This window comes from Chiloscyllium plagiosum, unplaced genomic scaffold, assembly GCF_037043375.1.
Source record: "Chiloscyllium plagiosum isolate Xiang-an unplaced genomic scaffold, Cpla_swu_hap1 HiC_scaffold_27, whole genome shotgun sequence".
Taxonomy (NCBI): domain Eukaryota; kingdom Metazoa; phylum Chordata; class Chondrichthyes; order Orectolobiformes; family Hemiscylliidae; genus Chiloscyllium; species Chiloscyllium plagiosum.
In genome coordinates this window covers 19,466,096-19,492,846 of record NW_028270165.1, presented here as the reverse complement: position 1 = coordinate 19,492,846, position 26,751 = coordinate 19,466,096, and positions in this window count along the sequence as shown.

Below are 26,751 nucleotides of genomic sequence, written 5' to 3'. Positions count from 1 at the left end.
CACCTCCCGAAACGCCAGCGGGTTCACCTGGGGGAGAGGCCGTTCACCTGCTCTGAGTGCAGGAAGGGATTTGTCGATTCTTACACCCTGCTGACCCACCAGCAGGTCCACATCGGAAAGGCGCCGTTCACCTGCCTTACGTGCGAGAAGAGCTTCAGTCATGTGGGCAACTTGTGGAGGCACCAGCCGATCCACACCAGAGAGGGGCCGTTCACATGCTCTGTGTGCGGGAAGGGGTTCACTCAGACATCTACACTGTAATCTACCAAAGGATCCATATCATGGAGAGGGCGTTCATCTGCTCTCAGTGTGGAAAGGGCTTCACCCGCTCTTCCCACCTGCGGAGCCACCAGCGAGTTCTGGAATTTTTTGAGGATGTAACTCTGAAGATGGACGAGGGAGATCCAGTGGATGTAGTGGACCTGGAGTTTCAGAAAGCCTTTGATAAAGTCCCACATAGGAGGTTAGTGAGCAAGATTAGGGCGCATGGTACTAGGGGCAAAGTACTGACTTGGATTGAAAACTGGTTGGCTGACAGGAAACAAAGAGTAGTGATAAACGGCTCCCTTTCGGAATGGCAGGTGGTGACCAGTGGGGTACCGCAGGGATCAGTGCTGGGACCGCAGCTTTTTACAATATATGTTAATGATATAGAAGATGGTATTAATAGTAATATGAGCAAATTTGCTGATGATACAGAGCTGGGTGGCAGGGTGAAATGTGAGGAGGATATTAGGAGATTACAGGGTTACCTGGACATGTTAGGTGAGTGGACAGATGCATGGCAGATGCAGTTTAATGTGGATAAATGTATGGTTATCCACTTTGGTGGCAAGAACAGGAAGGCAGATTACTACCTGAATGGAGTCAAGTTAGGTAAAGGGGCAGTACAAAGAGATCTGGGTGTTCTTGTACACCAGTCAATGAAGGTAAGCATGCACGTACAGCAGGTAGTGAAGAAAGCTAATAGCATGCTGGCCTGGAATATTGTGTGCAGTTCTGGTCTCCAAATTTGAGGAAAGACATTCTGGCTATTGAGGGAGTGCAGCGTAGGTTCACGAGGTCAATTCCTTGAATAGCGGGACTATCTTATGTTGAAAGATTGGAGCGACTGGGCTTGTATACCCTTGTGTTTAGAAGACTGAGAGGGGATCTGATTGAGACGTATAAGATTATTACAGGATTGGACACTCTGGAGGCAGGAAGCATGTTTCCGCTGATGGATGAGTCCCGAACCAGAGGACACAGCTTAGAAATAAGGGGTAAGCCATTTAGGACAGAGATGAGGGGAAACGTCTTCACCCAGAGAGTTGTGTGTGTGTGTGGAATGCTGTGCCCCAGAAGGCAGTGGAGGCCCAGTCTCTGGATTCGTTTAAGAAAGAGTTGGATAGAGCTCTCAAGGATAGTGGAATCAAGGGTTAAGGAGATAAGGCAGGAACAGGATACTGATTGAGGATGATCAGCCATGATCATAATGAATGGTGGTGCAGGCTCGAAGGGCAGAATGACCTACTCTGCACCTTATGTCTATTGAGTTCACGTGACATTGCATGGGGATTGAAGGAGCGACGGCCGAGTGCCATTATTGACTGGACTATCAACCCAGTTCCGGGGATTCCCAGGGTTTGAATCCCGCCGAGGCAGATGGTGGGATTGGAATTCGGTCAGAAGTTTGGAGTTCTGAATCTAATAATGAAACCATTTTTGGGGGGAGAAACTGCCATCTAATTCACTCATGTCTCATTTAGGAAAGGAAACTGCCATTGTGGGAAAGGATTCACTCAGTCATTACAACTGCATCCTTAATCCGGTCTGGCGTCCACCTGACACCAGACCCACAGCAGCATGGTTGACCATTGACTGCCCCCTCCCCGCCATGTCAAATGAGTGGGAGTAACTTAAATGGATACAGTGTGTGGGTTGAAATTGCTGAGTGAGGCAATACTTCCTTCAGCTTTCGGCTGTACCAAGGATCCAATTATAAAGGGACAACTCGGTGCTGACCAACAGTCAAGGAAGTGTAGTTGGGAGGAGTGTGTGAGCTTTGAGCTGTTTAAAAAAACGCTTCTATTCTTGCACTTTTTTTGCTGGGGAGATCTGAAGCTGTAACAAAGTTGGGTGGCAATAAAGGTAACTTGAACTTAACCCCAGTCTCAGACTGTCAATAAAAGCTATGAGATCCAATAGGTTTTTGTTTTAAAACTGCTCATTTCTTTCAACCTCTTGCATTTAAAAGGCATCTTGATATAGAACAAACTTAGATTGTTGTGAAGTCTTTCATCTTTTAGAATGGGTTGCAGGTTTTGGTTCATTAATATGTAAATCCCAGAACTTGTTTGAAGACACATTCGAGACAACTTAAGATCTGTATCCCAATCTTGAGTGAGACTGGTTCTATTTCCAAAGTAGGAATTTATAAAATCTCACATGGATTAACTGCCTGTAGATTGTATTTGTCTCAAAAAGCGCACAATGTCTCTGCAAATACAAAATCACACCAAAGCCTTATATGTAAGTGCGCATGCATGAGAGTATGGGTGACTGTGTTCGTGCTTGATAAAGTGTGTGAGTGATAGAGTATCAGCCTGTGAGAGGGTGTATATGTGTGTGTGTGTCTGAGAGAGGGATCTGTGTGAATGTGTGAGTGTGTGCTTTGTGTGGGTGTGAGAGAGCGTGACAGTGAAGTGGGGTTAACTGTCATGTGACATGAATCCAAGGTCCTGGTTGATGCCATCCTCATGTGTTCCGAACTTGGCTACTTGCCTCTGCTGGGCCACTAAAACTGAATAAGCAGTTACATATCCACATTGTAGAGGGCAGGGTGGGACTTGTCTTTCGATTTGCAGAAGGTGGGAGGTTCTGAGTGCTGAAAAGTAGGGAACACACATGCTGGAGCACCTTCGCCTCAGGGAGATGCATCTGGAAGCCGGCTGCAGACACGTTGGGGGAATCATCAAATCCCCTACACTGTGAAACGGGCCGTTTGGCCCAACAATGCACACTGACACCCCCCCCTCCCCCCCTAGAGCATCCTACTCAATAATCTCCACAGCTAATCCCTGAATTTAGAACACCTACTCCACTCTAAGCTGCACATCTTGGAAGGTAACTAGAGCATCCGGAGATTGGGGGAGGGGAGGTAGGAAAGTGCAAACTCCACACAGACAAACACCCTGAGGGTGGGATCGAACTCAAGTCCCTGGAACTGTGAGGCAGCGGTGCTCACCACTGAGCTGCTGCCACGCGCCTACAGTCTTGGATTGAAGGAATCGATTGACTTCATTCCAGGATTGAAGGAATCGATTGGCTTCATGCCAGTCCTGGTGACACTCCAGCCCATTTGGGGAATTGAATTTGCTTCCACAGAGTTTCCACGGTACAGGGGTCATTGCGTCTCAGCAGCTTCAATAATCAAAAGAAGGGCTCGTCTACAGCGAGAACACTCGTCCACATTTCGCTACAGAGTTAAAGTTCTCTGCACAGTCAGAACCCTGAAACACTCCCACGCAGGCTGCGTGTAATCATGGGGCTTCTCAAGGCACGTTGATATTCGAAATAATTTCCCCTCCTGGATTCAAACGCTGCTGATATTCAGGCCCTGAGTAAATTTCTCGTGCACGCCTGAACAGCAAATCCTCCTCTGCTAATACCTTGAGAAAACAGATCATTGCTGTCAGTGCAGGGCAGGAAATAGGATAAGAGAATTCTCGTTCGTACCAAACAGCCTTCCCTATCTTCTACCCGAAATCTGTCTCCCATTACCTCCACCTTTCAATGGATTCCAACTCGAATTCATCCTTCCAGCCTCCTGTTGTTGCCCAGCTCCGCTCACCGGAAAGCGCTGACTCTCCGTTCAGTTTCTTAGTCACTTCTTGCCATTTCCAGTATGTTGCCCACATCTTTATTTAGTTTTTAAAACAGAAAGGCAGTGGTTTGCTGATGCCAGGATCTGAGGGTAATTGCGCTCACGCTCCAGATTCTCTCTCACGTCATTCTGCACTGCACATGTGCAAAGAAGGGGATGCTGGGAGTGGGTGGGACGCATTCACCAACTCCCTGTTCAATCAAGATACAATCATTCCCACAGCGCCCCCTGTCTATTCTCTCTCGCGATCCCGAGCTTCACCTGTCTCACTCACATGCCACCTACTGCGCCTCCGTCCATTCTATCGCCATGTCCTCGGCCCCCTGTCCAGTCCAGTCTCTCGTCCACCCTCTGCCTTCCTCCATCCAGTCCCTCTCCCTGCACTCATTCTCTCTCCTCCCACTCTCTGCCCCCTCCATTCTCTCTCTTCCCCCACCCTCTGCTCTCCATCCATTCCCTCTCTCTCCCCCGACTCTCTCCTAACATTCATTGTTGCGCTCTTTCTCCTCCACCCTCTGCCTCCTTCCATTCTCTCCCCACCCACTGACCTACGTCCATTCTCTCTCCCCACACTCTGCACCCCATTCTCTCTCTCTCTGACAAACGCTCTGCCCCCCACCCTGTGCACCCCCAGGGTTTCTCTAACTCCAATGCTCAGTCTACGTGTCCATTTTTCTCTCTCTCTTCCCCCTAGCCTCTGTTTCGTGCCCAATTTCTCTACCCGCACCCCCACCCTGATCCTTTCTTGTGCTTCGAGCGCCCTTTTATCACTGTATCAGCCCGTCTAAGGGTAGAGAGAGAGCCGTTGGTGATCACTCTACCTGGGAGATGGGAGGGGGTGATGTGAGAAAGGCTGATCTTAAACATTGAGAATCGCTAAAATGATATTTTCAAAAACATCAGTAAAGTTTGAAAGCAAATTTAATTATTTAAAAAAAAAAACTCTTCAGACATTTATCTGAAACTTGCATTGAAATCTGCAATTAGGCCACAGTTGAGGACAGGCTGTAAGGATGGAATGGCCAATTCCTCGTCTTGTGAAGTTGGTTCAGATTAAGTAGTGTTAGAGTCATAGAGTTGCAGAGCTGGGAAACAAACCTTTCGGTGCATGCCAACCACATATTCTAAATTAATCTGGTGATCCATTTGTCACCATTTGGCCCATATCTCTCTCAACCCTTCCTATTCATATACCCATCCAGATGCCTGTTAAATGTTGTAATTGTTCCAGCTTCGACCACTGTCTCTGGCAGCTCATTCCATACATATACCACGCTCTGCATGAAAATGTTACCAGTTTGGTCCCATTTAAACCTTTCCCCTCTCACCCTAAACCTATGCCCCTCCAGTTTTGGATTTCCTCTACCCTGGGGAAAAGACATTCAAAAGTTGAGCAGCCAGACAAAATGCAAAAGGAATAAACTATTGAGCTCCAGGAAAACAAAAGAAGTGTGGCTCCAGCCGTTTTTTCTCTCCGATTGGCAGTTGGACCAGCATCTCCACTGGGCATACTGCGCATGCTTCTCGATGTCAGGAAGCATTGCACATGTCCGCTGGTGTCAGCAAAATACTGCGCATGCTCTTTGCTGTCAGCGGAAATGGCACTCAACATTCTTCTGATCGAGCCTGAAGGACCGGACGGAGTGTGGTCCTCCTGCCATTGAGAGCCTCCCCACTATTGTCGGAATGCGGAAGTTGGCATGTGAAGGTGTTGCTGCTCCTCTCTCTATGAATGAAGATTGAACTTCATCCCAGACTGCAACTTCTTTCCTCTGTCCAACATCTGTGAGTACAACACACTCTTCTCACCCCCTTTTCCATTTTATTTTTTCACTCTGGTGTTCAGTTCTTGACTTGCAGCAAAGTTGGTTCAGGTCTGTGTCTTAATTGGCAAACACATGGTAAATGTAGTAACGCACTGTGAAGTGATAGCCTTTCCTATGAAATAAAAACAGAAAGGAGGTACATTGTTTAAATGGTGATATTATGGGATGTGGAGTAAGTGAGGACTGTAGGTACCGGAAATCAGAGTCGAAAATTGTGGCGCTGGAAAAGCACAGCTGGTCAGACAGCATCCGAGGTGCAGAACAGTCAACGTTTTGGGCAAAAGCCCTTCATCAGGAATGATGTGTGGATGTACAAACGTGCCTCAGCTACCTTCTGCTCAGGCTTTCCATTTCAGTCAATGCCAGTTGTCACATAGGTGCAGCACACTCTTCTCACCCCCTTTTCCATTTTATTTTTTCACTCTGGTGTTCAGTTCTTGACTTGCAGCAAAGTTGGTTCAGGTATGTGTCTTAATTGGCAACACATGGTAAATGTAGTAACGCAGTATGAAGTTTACATTACATTACATTAGATTACAGTGTGGAAACAGGCCCTTCGGCCCAATAAGTCCACACTGACCCGCCGAAGCGCAACCCACCCATACCCCTACATTTACCCCTTACCTAACACTATGGGCAATTTAGCATGGCCAATTCACCTGACCTGCACATCTTTGGACTGTGGGAGGAAACCGGAGCACCTGGAGGAAACCCACGCAGACACGGGGAGAACGTGCAAACTCCACACAGTCAGTCGCCTGAGGCGGGAATTGAACCCGGGTCTCTGTGAGGCAGCAGTGCTAACCATTGTGCCACCGTGCCGCCTTTCCGATGAAATAAAAACAGAAAGGAGGTACATTGTTTAAATGGTGATATATTGGGATGTGGAGAAAGTGAGGACTGCAGATACCGGAAATCAGAGTCGAAAATTGTGGCGCTGGAAAAGCACAGCTGGTCTGACAGCATCCGAGGTGCAGAACAGTCAAAGTTTTTGGAAAAAGACCTTCATCAGGATTTGGGATACCCTGGTGATGTGCCTATGTTGAACTTAGCTAGCCTCTCTGGCACCACATAAGCCCTATGTAAAATCTTTAATTGCATACCCTGTGCTTTGTTACATATTGAAATTTTCCTTACATTTTCCCATATATCTTGCAAAAATGAAATATCCTATCCTAGCTCCCAATTCCACATCCTAGAGAGTCCCTCCACATAACCTAAGGTACGTCCCTTCTGTAAACGAAACAACGTACTAACTGAAAGAGCACCTGTACACCAGAATACTCTTTATTCCACATTTGACCTGTAATGCTGAGCCAGGAGCGTAGTATTCCTCTACATACAATCCCTTGGCTGAAAGTACTGGAAAAGGTCCCTATTAGACAATGCATATTTCTGACTTAGCTGGCTAAATGACATCAAGACCTAACCCTCGAATAAATCTCCCAGACAGAAGATTCCTTTATTCTCCCATGACTTAAAGCCGGAGTCCATTGCCCCAGGTTTAAATCCTTGGGCTGCCACTAGTGGGGTAATCAGTGAGGTCTTCAGCCAATTGCCCTTGTCTTGCCTCATTATCCTCCAGGCTTTCTCTGGATTTAGAATGATTGTACTCTTACACTGCTCAGTCTCGGATTTCATCTTATCAATGAATAATAGATTAACTAGGGGACATCTCGACTGCAATGCTTCAACGTCAAGCAAAATTGACCCGAGTCCCCTCGTGCCCAGTCACACACAAATGCTAAGAAAACGCTTCTTTGATATCTCTTCAAGTCCAAAAGGTCCACTCCTCCTCACCCTGTGAGAGATGCAATTTGGTAAACTTAATTAGGGGGCGGCTGCGACACCAAATAAAAGAACCTAGCCAACCATTGAGCCTCAGTAATACTCATCTGGGTAGCAACAACAGGAGCACTCTCATGGGGTACAACAGGCAAGGAAGAACATTCATTTTAATCTGAGCTATTCAGCCTAACCATGATAACGATAATCCGTCCCACAGCTGCAAATCCTGCTTTATCCACTCTAGTAATTGTACACAGTTAGCTTTATACAGCTGGTGGAAGGCAGGGGTAATAAAAATTCCCAAATACAAAAACCCTTTTGACGACCATCTAAACAGGAACTGCATTCCATCCTTCAGATCAGGCACCTCCACTAATTCTTCCCCTCCCCCATCGGCATGGCTTCTGATTTTGTAAAGTTATTCTTGCAGCCCGAAAAGCTGCCAAACAAAATAATTGTTTGAGTCAATCGAGGAACGGACTCCTCCAGATTGGCCAAGAACAAAAGGACATCATCAGCATATAGGGTAATCTTATGTTCCCCCATTCCCACTCCTGGCGCCACTATTTCAGGGTCCCTCCTGATAGCCTCAGCTAAAGACTCAATTGCCAAGGTAAATAGCAGCGGTGAAAGAGGACACCCCTGTCGACTACCTCTCCCAGGTTTATAGTTATCTAACTTAGTGCCGTTTGTGATGACTGCTGCCTTCGGATCATTATACAACACCACCACCCATCTAGCAAAGGTTGTCCCCAGACCAAAGCGCTTGAGGACCCCAAACAGGTATAGCCATTCTATCTGGTCAAATGCCTTTTCTGCATCTGGAGAGGCCACTGAACCCAGGATCAACCTTTGCTGGCATACCTGCACCATGTTCAGTACCCTCCTGATATTGTTGGAGGAGCTACGGCCCTTAACAAAACCCATCTGATCTTCTTTCACAATACAGAACAACACCTTTTCCAACCTCAGGGCCAGCGTCTTGGGTAGAATTTTAAAATCTACATTCAACAGTGAAATGGGTCTGTATGAAGCACATTCTTCGGGCTCTTTCTCCTTCTTTAAAATGAGGGAGATATTAGCCTCCCTAAGAGAGGGCGGAAGATAATCCTGTGCATATGAATAGCTATACATCCCCAGATGTGGCTCCACCAGCACATTTATGAATTCCTGAGAGAATTCACTTGGGAATCCATCTGACCGCAGTGCTTTGCCACCTTGGAGATGCTTTATTGCTTCCTGCAACTCCTGTATTTTCATAGGCGTATTCAACAGGAAACCTGTTCAGCGTTTATACCAGGGAGGTGCAGGGTCTCAAAAAAGGCCTGCATTCTCGCTGCACTGTGTTCATCTCCCTCTGACTGATATAACTCTGCAAAGTATTCCCTAAATCTAACATTAATCTTCGTTAACTCACGGGTAACTGTGCCAACCTTCTCTCGAACAGACAGAATAGATTGGGAAGCATTTTTCTTTCTCGCCAGATATCGACGTGGCTTATCTCCAAATTCAAACAATCTTTGTTGAGCAAAGCAGACATTTTTTTCCCCAGTATGTGCAATGAGTTGGGAGCAGCCCGGAGAGCTGCAGCGTGACCAGTGAAGGCATATTGTAATATACTTCCTCAGCTATCTGCAGACGGGTCTCCAACATCTGTTGTTGCTCCTTCCTCTGCGTCCTTCTAGTCGTTAAATAAAAAATAATCAGGCCTCATAAATATGCCTTAGTGGCCTCCTTCAGTATTTCCGGATTACTGGCCGTACCCGAGTTCATATCCCAGAAGGCTCTGAACTCTTGTGATGTACTCAACAAATTTGCTATCCCTTAACAGGAATGGGTCCATGCACCAGTGCTGTGCATCCATTCCACCACTTTTGATTTTACCATCTAAATACACTGGCACATGGTCCGAGACAGCTATATTGCCAATTTCACAAGCCAATGTTCTGTCCAAGCAATCCAATGGCATTAAAAAGAGTCAGTTCCCATGTGGTACTTGTGTGGGTTGGGAGAGAAAATAAAGTCTCTTCCATTAGGGTGGAGATGCCTGCACACATCCACTAATCCCAACTCCTCGCACATGCCCACCAACTGCTTACATTGCGCAGGTGTACCTGCCTGGCCCCTTGTCATCCTGTCTACCTCGGGATCTATTAGGCGATTAAAATCCTCTCCAATGACCATGTGGCGTACCCCAAGACTCATTAATTTAGCAACTGCATCAATTAGAAATTTAAGAGGGTGCACCGGGGGACAATACACATTCAGGACGCAATACTCTTCTCCATGTATTAGAGCTTTAAGAATGACGGACAGTCCATGTTTGTCCTTAATTTGCTCTATTACCTGCAAACGGAGGTTCCTTCTTACCGGTATAGCCATACCTCTACACTTGGAGCTAAAGGAGGAGAAGAATACCCTATCATAACCTCCTTGCTGCAGTTTCAGATGTTCCTTATCAGTTAATTGTGTGCCCTGCAGCAGGGCGAAGTCCACCTTTTCCTTCCTGAGGCTTGACAGCACCTTCTTTCTTTTTAACGGGGAAATGGCTCCCTTTTACATTCCAGGTGCACCACCTGAACGAATCAGTAGCCATGGTCATCCAGGGCAGCCCATGGTTTCCCAAGAGGAGGAAGCTTATCCGGGTGCAGTGAGCAACAAAGACATTAACTCTATAAAGTCTAAAAACTGCTCCTATTAAAAACTACAATAAATAAAATTCTAACCACCACATATAACTTAAGCAAACGCTCAAATAACCCTCAATTATGTAGAGATCTCTTCCACCCCCCTCCCCAAACCCCACCATTGCCACCATCCTGGCTCCTTTCCACTGAGGCTGTGCCCCAAGCGTCAGGCAATTCACAGGTTGAAAAAAACATGTTATTTACATTCTGAGAGTTAACAATGGTTGCCCATCTCCCCACACCCCTTCTCCATACATCTTAAGCACAGGTATAGCCACTCCCAATCCAAAACAAAAGGACAGCAGTTAAAGAAAAAGGCCCCACACAATATGTAACTGACCGATATACTAAATAATTCCAGTTTTTTTGTCAAGGCAGTACGTATAAAGCCAATAACCACAAAAAAGGGGCAAAAAAGTAGCATTGTCTGAAATTATGTCCCTCCCGCCTTCACCCCGACTCGATTTCTTTAATTCAGCGAATTCGCAAAGTCATTTGCCTTTCCTGCTGAATCAAAATTATACACCGTCCCTCCATGAGTGACACGCAATACGGCCAGGGACCTCAAGGAATATTGTATATTCAGATCCTTAATTTTCTCTTAACTTCATCAAATGCCCTTTTCTTAATCCAGGCTCCTGAGAAGTCCTGAAAATATATTTTTCTTGAGTCTTTGTGCATTAAAGCCTGTGGATCTCTTCCCAGTCTTCTTGCTGTTTCAATCACTAACTGTTTTTCTTTATAATGCAGGAGGCGCACTAGGACCACGCGGGGCTGCGGGTCCGACCCGGACCTGCGCATTTCGATCCGGAAGGGCCCGCTCCACACTCAACAGGCCCGACTCCAACTCCAGCCCCAGGAATCCAACGAGGTCTTCGCCTTCCTCGTATTCCGGAAGACCCACGAGCTGTAAGATATTTCTTCTACTTTAGTTTTCCAGGTCGTCCACTCGCTCCTGAAGGACCCGAACCTGGTCTTCCAGCGTTTGGATCCTTCCTCCTGAGACCTCCGCCATGGTCTCCGATGCCACGGTCCTCTCCTCCGCTGCCTATTCTCTTCGGGCCAACATTTGAATTTCCTGACCATGCTTTTCCAGCGTGGCAGATAGTGGTTCCACCGCTGCTTCAATCTATTCTCAGAATTTGGCAAACTCCGAGAATAACTGCTGCTGTCCCATTAAATCCAAAGGGACTGCCCTGGGAGTTTGAGCAATGGCTCCAGGCGCCCCCGATGCAATAGGGGAGTGCCCTGCCTGCTGAACCCCTGTCAGCCCCTTTCCTTCATTTCCTTTCATTCTGGTCCTAAAGCTGTCAAACCACAACTATAGCAGCTCCAGACGTTCGGTAAGTTTATATGAGCAATTGTTTTCTCCTACGGATGGTTAATGAGGTGGGGGGAGGTGTAAAAGTCCGGGGGTATGGCACAGAGCCCAACACAGCAGACCACTTAAACCACCGCCATCTTGGGTTTCCAAGAGAATGGTTTAAAGACCAGTACAGAACAGCTATAGGGTCATACAGCACAGAAACAGACCCTTCGGTCCAACTGGTCTATGCTGACTATGTTCTCAAACCCTACTAGTCCCATCTGCCAGTGATTGGCCCATATCCCTCTGGACCTTTCCTATTCATGCCCATTTCCAAATGTCTTTTAAACATTGTCACTGTACCTGCATCCACTACTTCCTCTGGACACACATTCCACACACAAACCACTGTCTGTGTGAAAGACATGGTGCTCTTCATGTCTTTTTAAAATCTTTCTCCTCTCCCCTTCAAAATTTGCTCCCTAATTTTGAAAGCCCCACTCTAGGGAAAGGACACCTGCCTTTCACCTCATCTGTACCCTTCATGATATTATAATCCTCTATAAGGTCACCTCTCAATCTCCTCTGCTCCAGTGAAAGAAAACCCAATCTATCCACCTGGCTGTAGGTATATTCATATTCAGTTATGATCTGTTCAGTGTTGGTGCAGGCTCAAATGGCCAACACCTGCTCCCATTTCTCTCACTCTGTGTCCAGGACAGCATTAGTAGATTGGGAAAAGGGAGGGATAGGTATCTTGTTTGTTTTTATTTTTAAAATGCACTTGATTCCCACAAATAAAATCAACAGGTACAAGTACAGCACATGCAGTATTCCTCATTGCAGCTTCAAGGTTTTATGTCCTCTTCTTCCGCATTGGCTCCGGCACATTCGTCTTCCTCCCCCCCACCCCACCCCACCCCCCACCCGCCCCCATCCCTGCCCTGAGCCTTTGATGCTTCGATTGTTTATAAAATCAAGAGAGGCATCGATAGGGTAAATAGACAAGGTCGTTTCTCTGGGAGTGTAGAACTATAGAGTAATAGGTTAAGGGTGAGGTGGCCCGGGGAGGGGGCGAGGAATTTAAAAGGAACCTAAGGGGCAATTCATGCAGAAGATTGCGCGTATAAGGAAAGAGCTGCTAGACTGCGTGTCTGCGTGGGTTTCCTCCGGGTGCTCCGGTTTCCTCCCACAATCCAAAACTATGCAGGTCAGGTGAATTGGCCATGCTAAATTTCCCGTAGTGTTAGGTAAGGGGTAAATGTAGGGGTATGGGTGGGTTGCGCTTCGGCGGGGCGGTGTGGACTTGTTGGGCCGAAGGGCCTGTTTCCACACTGTAAGTAATCTAATCAAATTGTTACTTCCAAAGATCAGACCTGCTCACTCTCAACAGTATCCCAATGTCGTGGAAGATATTAATTTTACATAGAACATAGAACATAGAAGAATACAGCGCAGTACAGGCCCTTCGGCCCTCGATGTTGCGCCGATCCAAGCCCACCTCACCTACACTAGCCCACTATCCTCCATATGCCTATCCAATGCCCGCTTAAATGCCCATAATGAGGGAGAGTCCACCACTGCTACTGGCAGGGCATTCCATGAACTCACGACTCGCTGAGTAAAGAACCTACCCCTAACATCTGTCCTATACCTACCCCCCCCCCCTTAATTTAAAGCTATGCCCCCTTGTAATAGCTGACTCCATACGTGGAAAAAGATTCTCACTGTCGACCCTATCTAAACCCCTAATCATCTTATACACCTCTGTCAAGTCACCCCTAAACCTTCTTTTCTCCAATGAAAACAACCCCAAGTGCCTCAGCCTTTCCTCATACGATCTTTCTACCATACCAGGCAACATCCTGGTAAACCTCCTCTGCACCCGTTCCAGTGCCTCCACATCCTTCCTATAGTATGGCGACCAAAACTGCACACAATACTCCAGATGCGGCCGCACCAGAGTCTTATACAACTGCAACATGACCTCAGTACTCTGGAACTCAATTCCTCTACCAATAAAAGCCAGTACACCATATGCCTTCTTCACCGCACTATTTACCTGGGTGGCAACTTTCAAAGATTTGTGTACATGGACACCAAGATCCCTCTGCTCATCCACACTACCAAGTATCCAACTGTTAGCCCAGTACCCCATCTTTTTTTACCCTTACCAAAGTGAATCACCTCACACTTAGCTACATTGAACTCCATTTGCCACCTTTCTACCCAGTTCTGCAGCTTATCTATATCCCGCTGTAACCTGCCACATCCTTCCTCACTGTCTACAACTCCTCTGACTTTCGTATCATCCGCAAACTTCCTCACCCAACCTTCTAACCCCTCCTCCAGGTCATTTATAAAAATGACAAACAACAATGGTCCCAAAACAGATCCTTGCGGAACACCGCTAGTGACGGCACTCCAAGATTTTCAGGTGCAGGTATCCAAAATTCAGAGAGGTGTCAGTTGTGACTGTTTTGCTCTTCTGTCCCTGTCAGATCCTGAATCAGCACTTTCAGGAGAATTAGAATGGAGTCAGAATAGAGGGAGAGAGAGTGAGAAGGATGGTGCTTTCAGTTTTGTGGAATAACAAAAGAAAAGAATGTTCTGCAGAAAGTAGAATTGCTTGTTCTGAATTTCTACCCTGGACTGATAATGATGACTTTTGTAATCTCTTTTCAGAGTATTTGATCTGAAGATGAAGTTTCAAAATCAACAGATGAAAGGCTTATGCCTGACCCATTGACTCTCCTGCTCCTCAGATGCTGCCTGACCTGCAGTTTTCGACTCTGATTCTCCAGCATTTGTGAGTCACTCAATCCATCACGACTGCAACAATTTTCAACTGTGATCCAATTGGTTCCTGTTTCAGTACGTTTTCAGCATCAGTGGGACTTGAAGAGAGACCCTACTGTTGCAGCAACGCAGTGAGTGTGGAGCCTGAAACGGTTATCTGGCCTGGAAAGAGGAATTCAAGGCAGGGAGGGGACATACACGCGTTTGTGTGCAACTGTACCTTCGGCCATGGAGAAACCATGGAGGTGTGGCGACTGCGGGAAAGGCTCCCGTGTCCCGTCTGCCCCGGAGACACATCGGCGCAGTCACACCAGGGAGAAGCCATTCTCCTGTCCTGAGTGTGTTAAGGCCTTCAGTGATTCCTCTGCCCTGCTGAGGCACCGGCGGGTGCACACAGGGGAGAGGCCTTTCAGCTGTCCTGAGTGCAGGAAGAGCTTCAGCGATTCCTCCGCCCGGCTGAGGCACTTGCGGGTTCACAAAGGGGAGAGGCCCTTCAGCTGCCTCAAGTGTGGGAACACCTTCAGCGATTCCTCCGCCCTGATGAGGCACCAGTGGGTGCACACAGGGGAGAGGCCCTTCCGCTGCCCCGATTGTGGGAAGGTGTTCACTCGCTTCTCCCACCTCGTGATTCACCAGCGGGTCCACACCGGTGAGAAGCCCTTCCCCTGCCCCAAATGTGGGAACGCCTTCAGCGATTCCTCTGACCTGCTGGCCCACCAGCGGGTCCACACCGGCGAGAGGCCATTCACCTGCTCTGTCTGCGGGAAGTGCTTTACACGCTCTTCCGACCTGCTGAAGCACCAGCGGGTCCACACTGGGGAAAGGCCCTTCAGCTGCTCTGTGTGCGGGAAGGGCTTTCCCCAGGCCTCCCACCTGTTGACACACCGGTCGCTCCACACTGGGGAGAGGCCATTCACCTGCCTCGAGTGCGGGAAGGGCTTTGCTGTCTCCTCCACTCGACTGACGCACCAGCGGGTCCTCACTGGGGAGAGGCCGTTTGCCTGCCCCGAGTGTGGGCAGAGGTTCACAATGTCCTGCAGCTTGAACAAGCACCAGCGGAGGCACCAATGCTCCAAACAATCAGATTCTGCCGGTAACGCTGCTGAGGGTCACCCCCAGGATTGAACCTCCTGCCCTTTCTGACAGTGGGGGTAGTGGGAGAGTTGGTAGGCTTTTTTGCTTTCTACTGGGGGAGCGGGGGTGGTGGCTCAGTGGTTAGAACTGCTGCCTCATAGCGCCAGGGACCCAGATTTAATTCCATCCTCAGGGAGATTGTCTGTGTGGCATTTGCATGTAATTCCCCCCTGTGTCTGCGTGGGTTTCCTTTGCGTGTTGCAGTGTCTTCCCAAAGTCCAAACGTGTGCATGTTTGGGCGAATTGGCCAAGCTAAATAGTCCCATAGTGTTGATGAATGTGTAGGTGTGGTGCATTAGTTAGGGGTAATGCAGAGTGATAGGGTAGGAGAATGTATCTGGGTGAGTTACTCTTCAAAGGGTCGCTGTGAACTTGTTGGGCAGAAGGACCTGTTTCCTCACTGTAGTGATTCTATGATTCTGTGAACGTTGCTTCCAGTGGGCGCTGCTGCTCATTGAGCCCAGGACTCGCACAAACCTACGACCACAAGACCATTGGAGCAGAAGTTAGAATATTTTGACCCATCGAATCTGCTCCACCATCTGTTAGAGACAAAATAAAAAACTGCAGATGCTGGAATCTAAAATAGACAAACAGGAGGCTGGGCACAACAAGGCAGGCAGCACCAGGAGGTGGAGCAGTCAGCATTTCAGGTATTATCCCTCAGGACTGAAGAAGGGTTCTACCCGAAACGTTGACAACTCCATCAGAAATGATTTATCAGGATGTTGTTAGGACTAGAGGGCATGGGTTTAGAATGAGAGGGGAAAGATTTAAAAGGGACCGAAAGGGAAAACTTTTCATGCAGTGTGGTGCGTGTATGGAACAAGCTGCCAGAGGAAGTGGAGGAGGCTGGTCGAATTTAAAAGACATTTGGTTGGGGACTTGAATAGAAAGGGTTAGAGGGTTTTGGGCCAAGTGCTGGCAAATGGAACGAGATTAATTTAGAATATCTGGTCAGCGTGGACGAGTCGGACTGAAGGATCTGTTTCCAAGCTGTACCTCTCTATGACTACTGGTCCTGATGTAAGTTTAGAATTGAGTAACTTTGAAGAATTCAATCTTGTTGAATTCACCTCCTGAAAGGTTTCAAATGAACCCCTCCAAGCGATATGAGTTAACTATGCCGAGTTGGATAAAGTATCCCATCAAGTTCAACATGAATGCGCAGTTGAAGAAGTTGAAGTCAGAAGTCACACAACAGGAGGTTACAGTCCAACAGGTCTATTTGAAATCCCAAGCTTTGGGAGCATTGCTCCTTCATCAGTGCTGCTCCTTCATCACTTCACCTGATGAAGGAACAGTGCTTCGAAAGCTCATGAGTTCAAATCAATCTATTGGGATTGTCACCTTGTGTTGTGTGACTTCTGACCTGTCCACCCCCAGCACCTCCACATCAGAGTTGACGAATGAGATCAGATTATATTCAGCATGATTTCGTGAGATATTCATCTGGCTGCCCTTATGCCTGAAACATCGATTCTCCTGCTCCTCGGGTGCTGCCTGACCTGCTGTGCTTTTCCAGCTCCACACTCTCAACTCTGATCTCCAGCATTTTCAGTCCTTACTTTTTCCTGGTTCATGTGGAAACTCAACATTGTCAGAGTTACGAAGAGATGCCAGTCATCGAGTACTATAGCACAGAGACAGGCCCTTCAGCTCAAACTGGTCCATGTTGACCAAAATGTTTGTCAACACTAACCTCATTTCCCTGCACTTGGCCCATATCTTTCTCAAGCTTTCCTACCCATGTATTTGTTGAAACGCCTTTTCAATATTGTTAATGTACCTGTTTCAACCACTTCCACTGGCAGCTGTTTCCCCAGGCGAACTACACTCTGTAAATATTTTGCCCCACATCTTTTCTTCCATCTTTCTCCTCTCGCCATAAAAACGCGTCCTTGGACTTGAAATCCTCCCCCTAGGGAAGAGACAGCTACAATTAACCCAAATCTACCCCTCATGGTTTGAAAATATTGCCTCTCAACTTCCTCTGCTCCAGTGGAAAAACATCCCAGCCTATCCAGCCTAAATTCTAATTTGACAATAATGGCAGTGATGATTTTGGCTGTGTGTGTGTTAAGGATCTCTCATTTCTAAGCCAATGCTGTGCCTCTTAAGTTCACCTGATCTTAAAACGACTGGCACCGCATTCATTTAAAATGTCCATGTTTCCTGTGCAAAGTCGGTCCTGGTCAGGAAATAGGCATTGGTGTCTTATATTCCCGTAGACTTCTTGTGACCGGGTTCAAATGCTCTGTTTTGAGATGTATGAGTAAATCTTCAGAACAAAAGATTAATGCAGCCCTTTATTCATGTCTCATTATTAAAAACACTTTCTCCATTTACAGATGTGATTGAGAAGCTTCTCCCAATGAATCTTTGACTGATAACCGCATTTGTCAGGCTTTTGAAAGTCACTGCAGCTCTGTCACAGCACAGGGGAGGGCTCTTTCAGACACAACGCATCATGCAGAAAATTCTCCCACATTAGTCGAGCAAAGTAGACGTCTTTTTAAGACATTGTGAAAATTGAAAGTGTTCAGAAAAGTTTGGAAGGATATTGCCCGGGTTGCAAGGTTTGAGCTACAGGGAGAGGCTGAATACGCTGGTACTATTTTCCCTGAAGCTTTAGAGTCAGCCAGAAACATCTGTTGAATCAGGAAACATCTCTTCCTGCAGCAGCTTCAGACAGACTGCTTGCTAAAACCAAAAGCAGGGGAAAAGAATGGGACAACTGCCCTTTCATTGTAGAAGTGTTTTAGAAAAAAAGTGTCAAACCCTTTTCCCGGATTGTTGCCTTAGCCAGTATCTGTTAACCATTAGCGAAAACTTTAAACCTGGATGAATGGGAAGCCATTTACAACTCCTTCTGAAAATAAACCAATATCGTCATCTTCTTAAAGGAGCAGCATGATCACAACAAAAAGCACCTGAACTGAAACATTTGTATCAAAGGGCTGTACAGTTAGCAGGACAAGAAAACACATTTGCAATTTCACCAATCAATTTAAATCAGCCCCATTGGCTACCAAAAACTTATTAAATTTAAATCCTAAAGTTTTGACAACAGGACCAATCCTATCATAAAGAATTGGTGCTCTCAGTCATCTGTATATTAGAGAAAGCATCGTTTAGAAAAATAGAGAAGGGCATTCCTGACAGAGGAATCGGAGGAGGCATCCCCGACAGAAGATGGCACAGAATATTCCGGAAGACACATAACCTGGTTGTAATCTGAGAGATTAAATTCTATTATGTGTTATCTGAGTGGGACATGCATTGATTGGAACAGCATACCAGAAGAATCTTGATTTATTCCAGAATACTCAGTAGTTAGGAAGGATTTATTCAGTTTGTTAGTAGTTTTGTTCATTTGTTCACCGTGAGAGTTGGTTAAATAAATTGCTGATTGTCGGTTGTAAAGTGTCAGGGATTTACTTTTAACACTACAGCAGGTTACACCACTTATCACACTGACTTTACAGATTAAAGGGCAACGTGCCACTCTTTGGACGTTTCGGTTTGAGATCTTGGAGAGTGGTGGGGCGGGGTTCAGCCTTCGCTTTATAACAGTATTGATGACATTCTCTTGAATGCAATGGAGTCAATATTAACCCCAGCTTCTTGGTGTGGTTGTGGGTGAATCACCTTAATTTGGCTCCTGACTCAGAAACCGCACAGACAATCAAATGCTGAAACAATGATTTGCACTTTATTGCACGTAGCAACCACAAATAAAACCTCTCAAGTTCATTCAGCTTCACCACCCGCCCCCCCAAACCTGGCTATCACCCAGTTGATGGCTGAATTTAACTGGGTTTCCACCGACAGTGCCCATCTCTGGAAGTGTCCAGGGATTTGGTGCAGTATTATTCTTTTAAGTACTGCTGCTGCTTTATCATTCTGGAGTTGAATTTTGGTGGCGTTTCCTCAATTTCAAATCTGTGGTGTGACTTTTTTTTAAGACTCTAACATCACCTCACATTGATGGAGACCTCAGGTCTGTAGTTTACCTTCTTATCCTTGAGGGTAGCTGTCTGTTTGAAACAGCCTGCCCTGCAATTAACCCCTCTATGTCAGGGCTTTCCTTCTACAGGCAGAATTAATTGTCCTTTTGTCACACCATTGTAAAATAACATTATCTTACCTGTCCCAAGAAACAACTTATTGTGTTGCCTCCTTCTTCCCAGGGATGGTTAACAAGCCATTTATCGTATTGAATCTGCTTTGCTGATATGTTTCTTAACCCCATTCTCCCATAACGTTTGAGCCCCTTGATACTCAAGAATGAGTGAATGGTGGAGTAGACTCAATGGGCTGAATGGCCTAATTTCACTTCCTGTGGTGTCACAGTTTCTCGTCAGCCCTTTCATTTCTTGCTCCAGAAAGCGTTATTGTTGACTCGTGAAGTTTGGGAAGTTCTGGAGTTTACAAGTGCACACCACGCTCCTCTATGCCTCCTCCTCAGCCTTAAAGTAAAGGGAAGACGTTTTAGAACAGAAATAAGGAAAACTTCAGACAGAGAGTGGTAATCGATGGAATTCACTGCCCCAGAAGGCTGTGGAGGTAAGATCATTGAATATATTTTCTTGAGTATCAAGAGGATCAAACGTTATAGGGAGAACGGGGTTGAGAAACTTATCAGCCATGACTGAATGGTGGAGCAGACTCAATGGGCTGAATGGCATAATTTCTGCTCCGATAGTCTAATGATATGCTGATGTGTGGAGGGGTGAGGGTGGGGGAAAAGAGATAAAGAGGGGAATACAATTAAGGTGAAGCTGGATACAGATACATAGGAAATACAAGAATTGTACGATAAATTTCAGACCACATAGAAACACTGGCAGGGCTTACTGAAGATCTACAATATTCTGCATTTCGATATTACAAGCCCATAAACAACTGCAAATCAGACAAGGTCTTTTCAGAAGTTGGACCATGAACGCCTGAAGCTGCTGCTGCTCTCTCTCTCTCTCTCTCTCTCTCTCTCTCTCTCTCTCTCTCTCTCTCTCTCACGCGATGAAGATTGATCTTCACCCAGACTAGAACTTCTTTCCCCTGTCCAAATATTTGTGAACGCAGCCCTTGTTTAGAAGGATGGCATGTTGTCTGATCATCACAATTAAAGGGGTGTCTTCCCCCTGATATGCAAAGGGACAGTCAGTCAGGGGAGGGCAGGGTCACGTCTTGTGTTGTTGTGTGGAATCTGTGACAGCTGCAACAAATCATCCCAACTCCTGTACTCAGTGCTCTGACTGATGAAAGCAAGCATGCCGAAAGTCTTCTTCACCGACCTGTCTACCCATGACTCCACTTTCTAGGAGCTATGAACCTGCACCCCTACATCTCTTGGTTTGAAATACTGCATATGAAACAGATTTGGTGCTTATCTCAAATCTAATTCGGTATTTTATACTGAATGCCATGACTGATGAAGGCCAGTGTGCCAAAAAAATTCTACCTGTGACTCCATTTTCAGAGAATTGTGAACCTGTACTCCAAGATCCCTCTGTTCCACTACACTCCTTAAGGTCCTACCACTCACCATGAAATTCCTACCTTGATTTGACTATACAAAATGTAAGACCTCACACTTATCTATATTAAACTCCATTTGCCATTAACTTTAAACCTATGCCCTCTAATTTTGGACTTCCCCACCCCAAGGGAGAAGACCTTGCCTATTTACCTTACCCATGTCTCTCATGATTTTATAAATGTCTTTAATGTCACCCCTCAGCCTCCAAAGCTCCAGGGAACATAGCTCCAATCTATTCAACCTCTTCCTGTAGCTCAAACCCTCCAACCCTGGCAGCATCCTTGTAAATATTTTCTGAACCCTTTCAAGTTTCACAACACCCTTCCTGTAGCAGAGAGCACAGAAATTGCATGCAGCATTGCAACAATGATGGAACCAATGTCCTCTCTGAAGAGGATTTTAAAACAATATTTATAACTACAAGCAAATCAGGTTAGTTGGGCATGACTTTCCCAAAGCAGTTTGTTTTGGTTGTCCTTCATTAACCTATGCTTCAAAATATATAAGAAAATATTTTGAGGGATGGGATTGTTGCTAGCACGTCCAACATTTGCTCCCCATCCCTCATGGCCTTTGGACTGAGCAATTGGCTTCCTGCGAAAAGGCAGTTGAGAGTCAAACACATTGTAGTAGGTCTGGAGTCACATGATGTGAGCGTGCGCACGCGTGTGTACGGTTGTGAGTGGTAGATTTCCCTCCCTAAAAGAACACTTTCACAACACTCTGTCATGATTGGACAAAAACAACAGTTCTGGCAGCATCCATGAGGAGACGACAGTGTTACTGTTTTGAGTCCGGTGGCCCTTCAAAATTAGGCTGGATTCAAAACATTAACTGTTTTCTTTCCACAGATGCTGCCAGACCTGCTGCAGTTCCCCAGCAATTGTGCCTTTTGTTGCTGATCTCCAACAGCTGCAATTCATTGTCTTAGCCAATAATGGTTTCCTGGTTGCCAGTTCAGAGACAAACTCTCATTTCCAGATCTTTTTATTCGTTGAAAATAAAGTCCACTAGCATCCATGATGGGATTTTAATTTTTGTTCTCAGAAGACCGAGATCTCTGGGCTACTTAACCAGTATCACTAGATCGCAACCTTCCCTTCACTGACAGTGACATTGACAATCTTGTCCTGAATATTTTTCTTTATTCATTCATGGAACATGACACTTAGTCTCCCAAAAAATAACCAAGTGCCAATTCAGAGGGCACTTAAGAGTCAACCACATGACTTTGGATCAAGAGTGACACATTCACCAAACTGGGAAAGGACTGACGATTTCCTTCCTTAAAAAAAGGTTATTAGTGAACAAGATAGGTACTTATGATAATTGATAATATCACTAAAGCAGCGATAAGTTTATATTCCAGATACATAAATTGATTTCAAATTGCATCGGGGCCATAGCAGCATCAATTTGAAACTCCAGATGTTAAATCCAGTAACAATGCCCAAATGCCACCAACTCCCTACAATCTCTAGGCTTCCCAACACTGACTGGTCTGTAATTGACAGTTGCATCCTTTCCCTCCTTACTATTTACTCAAAGTTTGTGCGAAGATTTGTAGCTCGGGTGCTCGTTGTTGTGTGACCCCGAGGACTCATAACGGCACACAAACCAACAGCCACGCTCAGACAACAACTCACCAGAACGAAGGACCCGATACCCAACATGAGCAAGACGGATGTAGTGTACAAAATACCATGCAAGGACTGCACTAAACACTATATAGGACAATCAGGAAGACAGCTAACAATCCGCATACATGAACATCAACTAGCCACGAAACGACACGACCAGCTATCCTTAGTAGCCACACACGCAGACAACAAGCAACATGAATTCGACTGGGACAACACTACTATCATAGGGCAAGCCAGACAGAGAACAGCCAGGGAATTCCTAGAGGCATGGCATTCATCCACAAACTCCATCAACAAACACATCGACCTGGACCCAATATACCAACCACTACAGCGGACAGCTGAAACTGACAACCGGAAGCGACAGGGACAGACCATATAAACACCGGAGGAAACATCAAAGAAGCGCTTCGCAGGAGGCTCCCAAGCACTGATGATGTCGCCGAGCCAGGGGACGAAACGTTTGCAACAAAAACTTCCAGCTCGGCGAACAGAATTACTATTTACTATTCAATTCAGCCCATTGAGTTGACTCTGCCATTTGTTCAGATCACGATTATTCTGGGAAACATTTACTCCATTTTGCTGCCATTTCCCCATAATCCTCAATTCGCTTACTGATTTAAAAAAAATCTATCTCAGCCTTGAATGCACGTAAAAACCCAGGCTCAACAGCTCTCTGTAGTATCAAGTTCCACAGATTTACTGCCCTCAGGAGAAATTCCTATCTGTCCTAAACATGCAATCTCTTATTTGGAGGTTACTTCCTCTGGTCCCAGACTCACCCACTTTTCCACGTCGAGCCTGTCAAGTCTCCTCAGAATCTTGTACGTGACAATAAGGTTACCTCTAATTCTCCAAATTCTAATAAGCACAGGCCCAAACTATTCAGTTCTCCTCATAAGACGTTCTTTCCATCCCTGGTATCATCATGGTCAACCTTCTCTGGACTGCCTCCAATGCCAATATATCTTTCCTACAGGTAAAGGGCCCTAAGCTGTTCACAGTATTCAGTTGTGGCCTGACTAATGCCTTACATAGGTTCACTATAACCTCCCTACATTTCTACTCTATTGAAAAGGCCAACCTCCCATTTGACACCCTATTACTCACTGAAATTGGATGAAGAGATTCGTGGACGTGATTCCAAATCCCTCTATTCTAAAGCTTTCCCCATTAATATTCATTTATTCACCTCCTGACAAACTGTATTACCTCATTTTCCCATCTGCCAAGCTTTCGCTCATTTGCTTAACCTGTCTATATCCCTCTCCAGATATCTAATGTCATCCTCACCACCTGCTTTCACATCAACTGTCTCTTCTACAAATTTAGCAATCGTATCTTCACTTTACTTATCCAAGTAATTCGTATATATATTGTAAATAATGTTGGCCCCAGCGCTGATCCCTGTGGTACACCACGAGTTACAAGTTGTCATCCTGAACATGCCCCTTACCACAACTGTGGTAGTTAGCCAATCCTCTATCCATGCTAACATACAGCCTCCCAACACTGTGGGCTCTTTGCTTACTATTTCATGAGATGTGAATGTCATTGGCTGTGCCAACAACTCTTCCCAAACACACCTTGAAAAGGTAGTGCTCAACTGCCTCTTAAATTGCTTCACAAATATGATGTGGACTGCAACAATGTTCAGGAGTGAGTTCCAGCATTTTGGTCAATACCAAAGAAACAATGCGATATATCTTGCAGTCGGAAGCCTGTGTTCACACTTGTCTGTTCTTGGTGGTTGAGGTCATGACTTGGAAGGTGCTTTTGAAGAACGACCACTCATGCAATCAAGCCAGACTGATAGATTGTGGCCCGAGACTCTGCCGTTTTGACTTCCCTCATCAATCTACATTCTTTCCAGCGAAGTTTCAGTCTCAAACCGCCACGCAATGCGATCTGTTACGGCTTAAAAGATAAGAATACACATGATTACCAACCGTATTTTGGGTTGTATAAATCTTTGCCTGCCAGAATTATTTTCCAAAAGACTTTAATTAAACTGGGTGACTGCATGAAATGGTTTGTTGGTCAGACTATAATCATCATCCTCAAAGGAGACAATGCCAGTAATACCATTGAACTCGTCTTTTTGTTTAAAAAGCACAAGTTCTTGATTTATTTTTACAACTTACTGGCATTCACACCTGCACATTCAATGTCAAACTCAGACAACATAAATGAAATTACACCATTAATTTTGTTTTACAACAATCCAACAGATTAATTAATAATACACAGTGAATACCAAGGCTGATTAATGTGAAATTAAATTTGACTGAAAATGTAAAATCGAGATGAGAGATAACAAATGGGGGAAGGGCAGAAGGCAGGAAATGCAGCATCACAGAAGGTGCTCCTCCAGGGAGTGTATTTTACCAACTACAACTGCTAAATATAAACAGACACTCTGACATGATCCTCCGGTTTTAATGTAAACCATACTCCCATACAGTAGGTACTATTTAAATAAGTTAATAGATACCCGCCTTGAGCATATCCAGCCTCCGACCGGGCCCCCCGCTTCTTGGAGCTCGGAGAGGGGTTCCCACTCATTCATTCAACAGGAGGCGGCTCAATTTGTTGTAATGGGCACGGAGGGTAAAGTGGTCGTGTCTCATGTTGAGGAGGAAGCTGTTTCCTCTCTTTCAACAAAAGAGGACCTATTTACTAGAGGTTTTTTTTGTGGTGCAGCTGTAGTCTCCCATAGAGCCCTGAGGCTCAGGTTCAAATCCCACTGCTCCAGTGTGTGTAATAACATTACTTCCCAAGTCACGTGCCAATTGGCACAGGGATAAGAAAATTAGGGAAGTAAACACGTCAACCTGTTCAATGCTATCTCCAATCATTTCACTTCCTGTCCCATTCGTACTCCAGGGAGCCCACCCTCGTTTAACAAAGGTTCTTTTTGAGAAGTTTAATCGGGCATTTTTGCACAAGTCAAGTTAAGAAAGCCGGGATCTCTCGCCAGACTGCGCGGGAGACAACAATAGTAATTCTCGGCGGGGAGGCTGAATTATGAATTCACTAATAGCCTTCCCTAAGCGATGGCACAGCGGGCGCCAACGCCTGTCTCTGTGGCGCATTTGGTCAGCGCGTTCGGCCGTCAACCAAAAGGTTGGTGGTTCAAGCCCACCTAGGGTGACAGTGTTTGCTGTTCTGCCTTGGCTTCGAAGCTGCACGCTTTTAATGGGGTCAGGAAAGTGTTCCCCAAACGGAAATCCTCTCCCCAAAGGGGTTTCTGAATTGAATTCATGTCTAACGTAAGGGACTGCGGATGCTGAGAAGCCGAGACAAAAAGAGAAACTCGGCAGGTTTGACAGTACCTGTCGGAGAAAACAGAATTTTGAAATGTTGTCTCTGATTCTCTTACCACAGATGTTGCCTGACCTGCTGAGTTCCTCCTGCAATTTCTCGTTTTGTTTTTAACGGAAAGTTCATTTCACCTTTTGGGATGAAACACCTAGACTCGCCATGTGCAGATATTTAACCCTTTCGAATCACTGTGAAGTGATTGGATTCAAACAAACTCTGCGAAGATTCACTTTTTCTCAGCTCCACAGGCAGGCAGACCTGGTAAGTGAAGTTGTAAGTGTGGTTCTGTATTCGTGGGCCGAGTGGTTAATGCGATGGACTTGAAATCTATTGCGGTTTCCACACGCAGGTGTGAACCCTGCCGACTACAAAATGAGAAATGTCGTCGAAAAGAAAGGGAAATTACTCCCCGACTTCTTCTTTAAGATTCAAATCAGTGGAGGGGGAAAAGTAATTCACTCACATTGGAACTGGTGGGAATCTGCAACCCACTGCCTGTTCGGGTGGAACAAGCAGATACCCGCAGAGCTTCTTTTGAAGCTATGAGCCAAGTGTTTGGAAATGAGATTAGAACAGTGAGGGGCTTGAAATCGTGATCGAAATGAAGCAGGCACCTGAGGACAAGGGTGTTTCCTTTGCCAATGAAAGATGCTGCTTCACAAAGTTGGGCCTGTGGAAGGGAATCAGTGACGGTGATTATCTTTGGTTGTTCACCTTGTGAAGGTTCCCATTGCTGCGCATGTCCGTGTTAACGTCAGAACTCTGTAGCATGGTGGCGTTAGATATGCACACGGCCGGGGCGCAATGGATGACGCATCTGACTCCACCTAC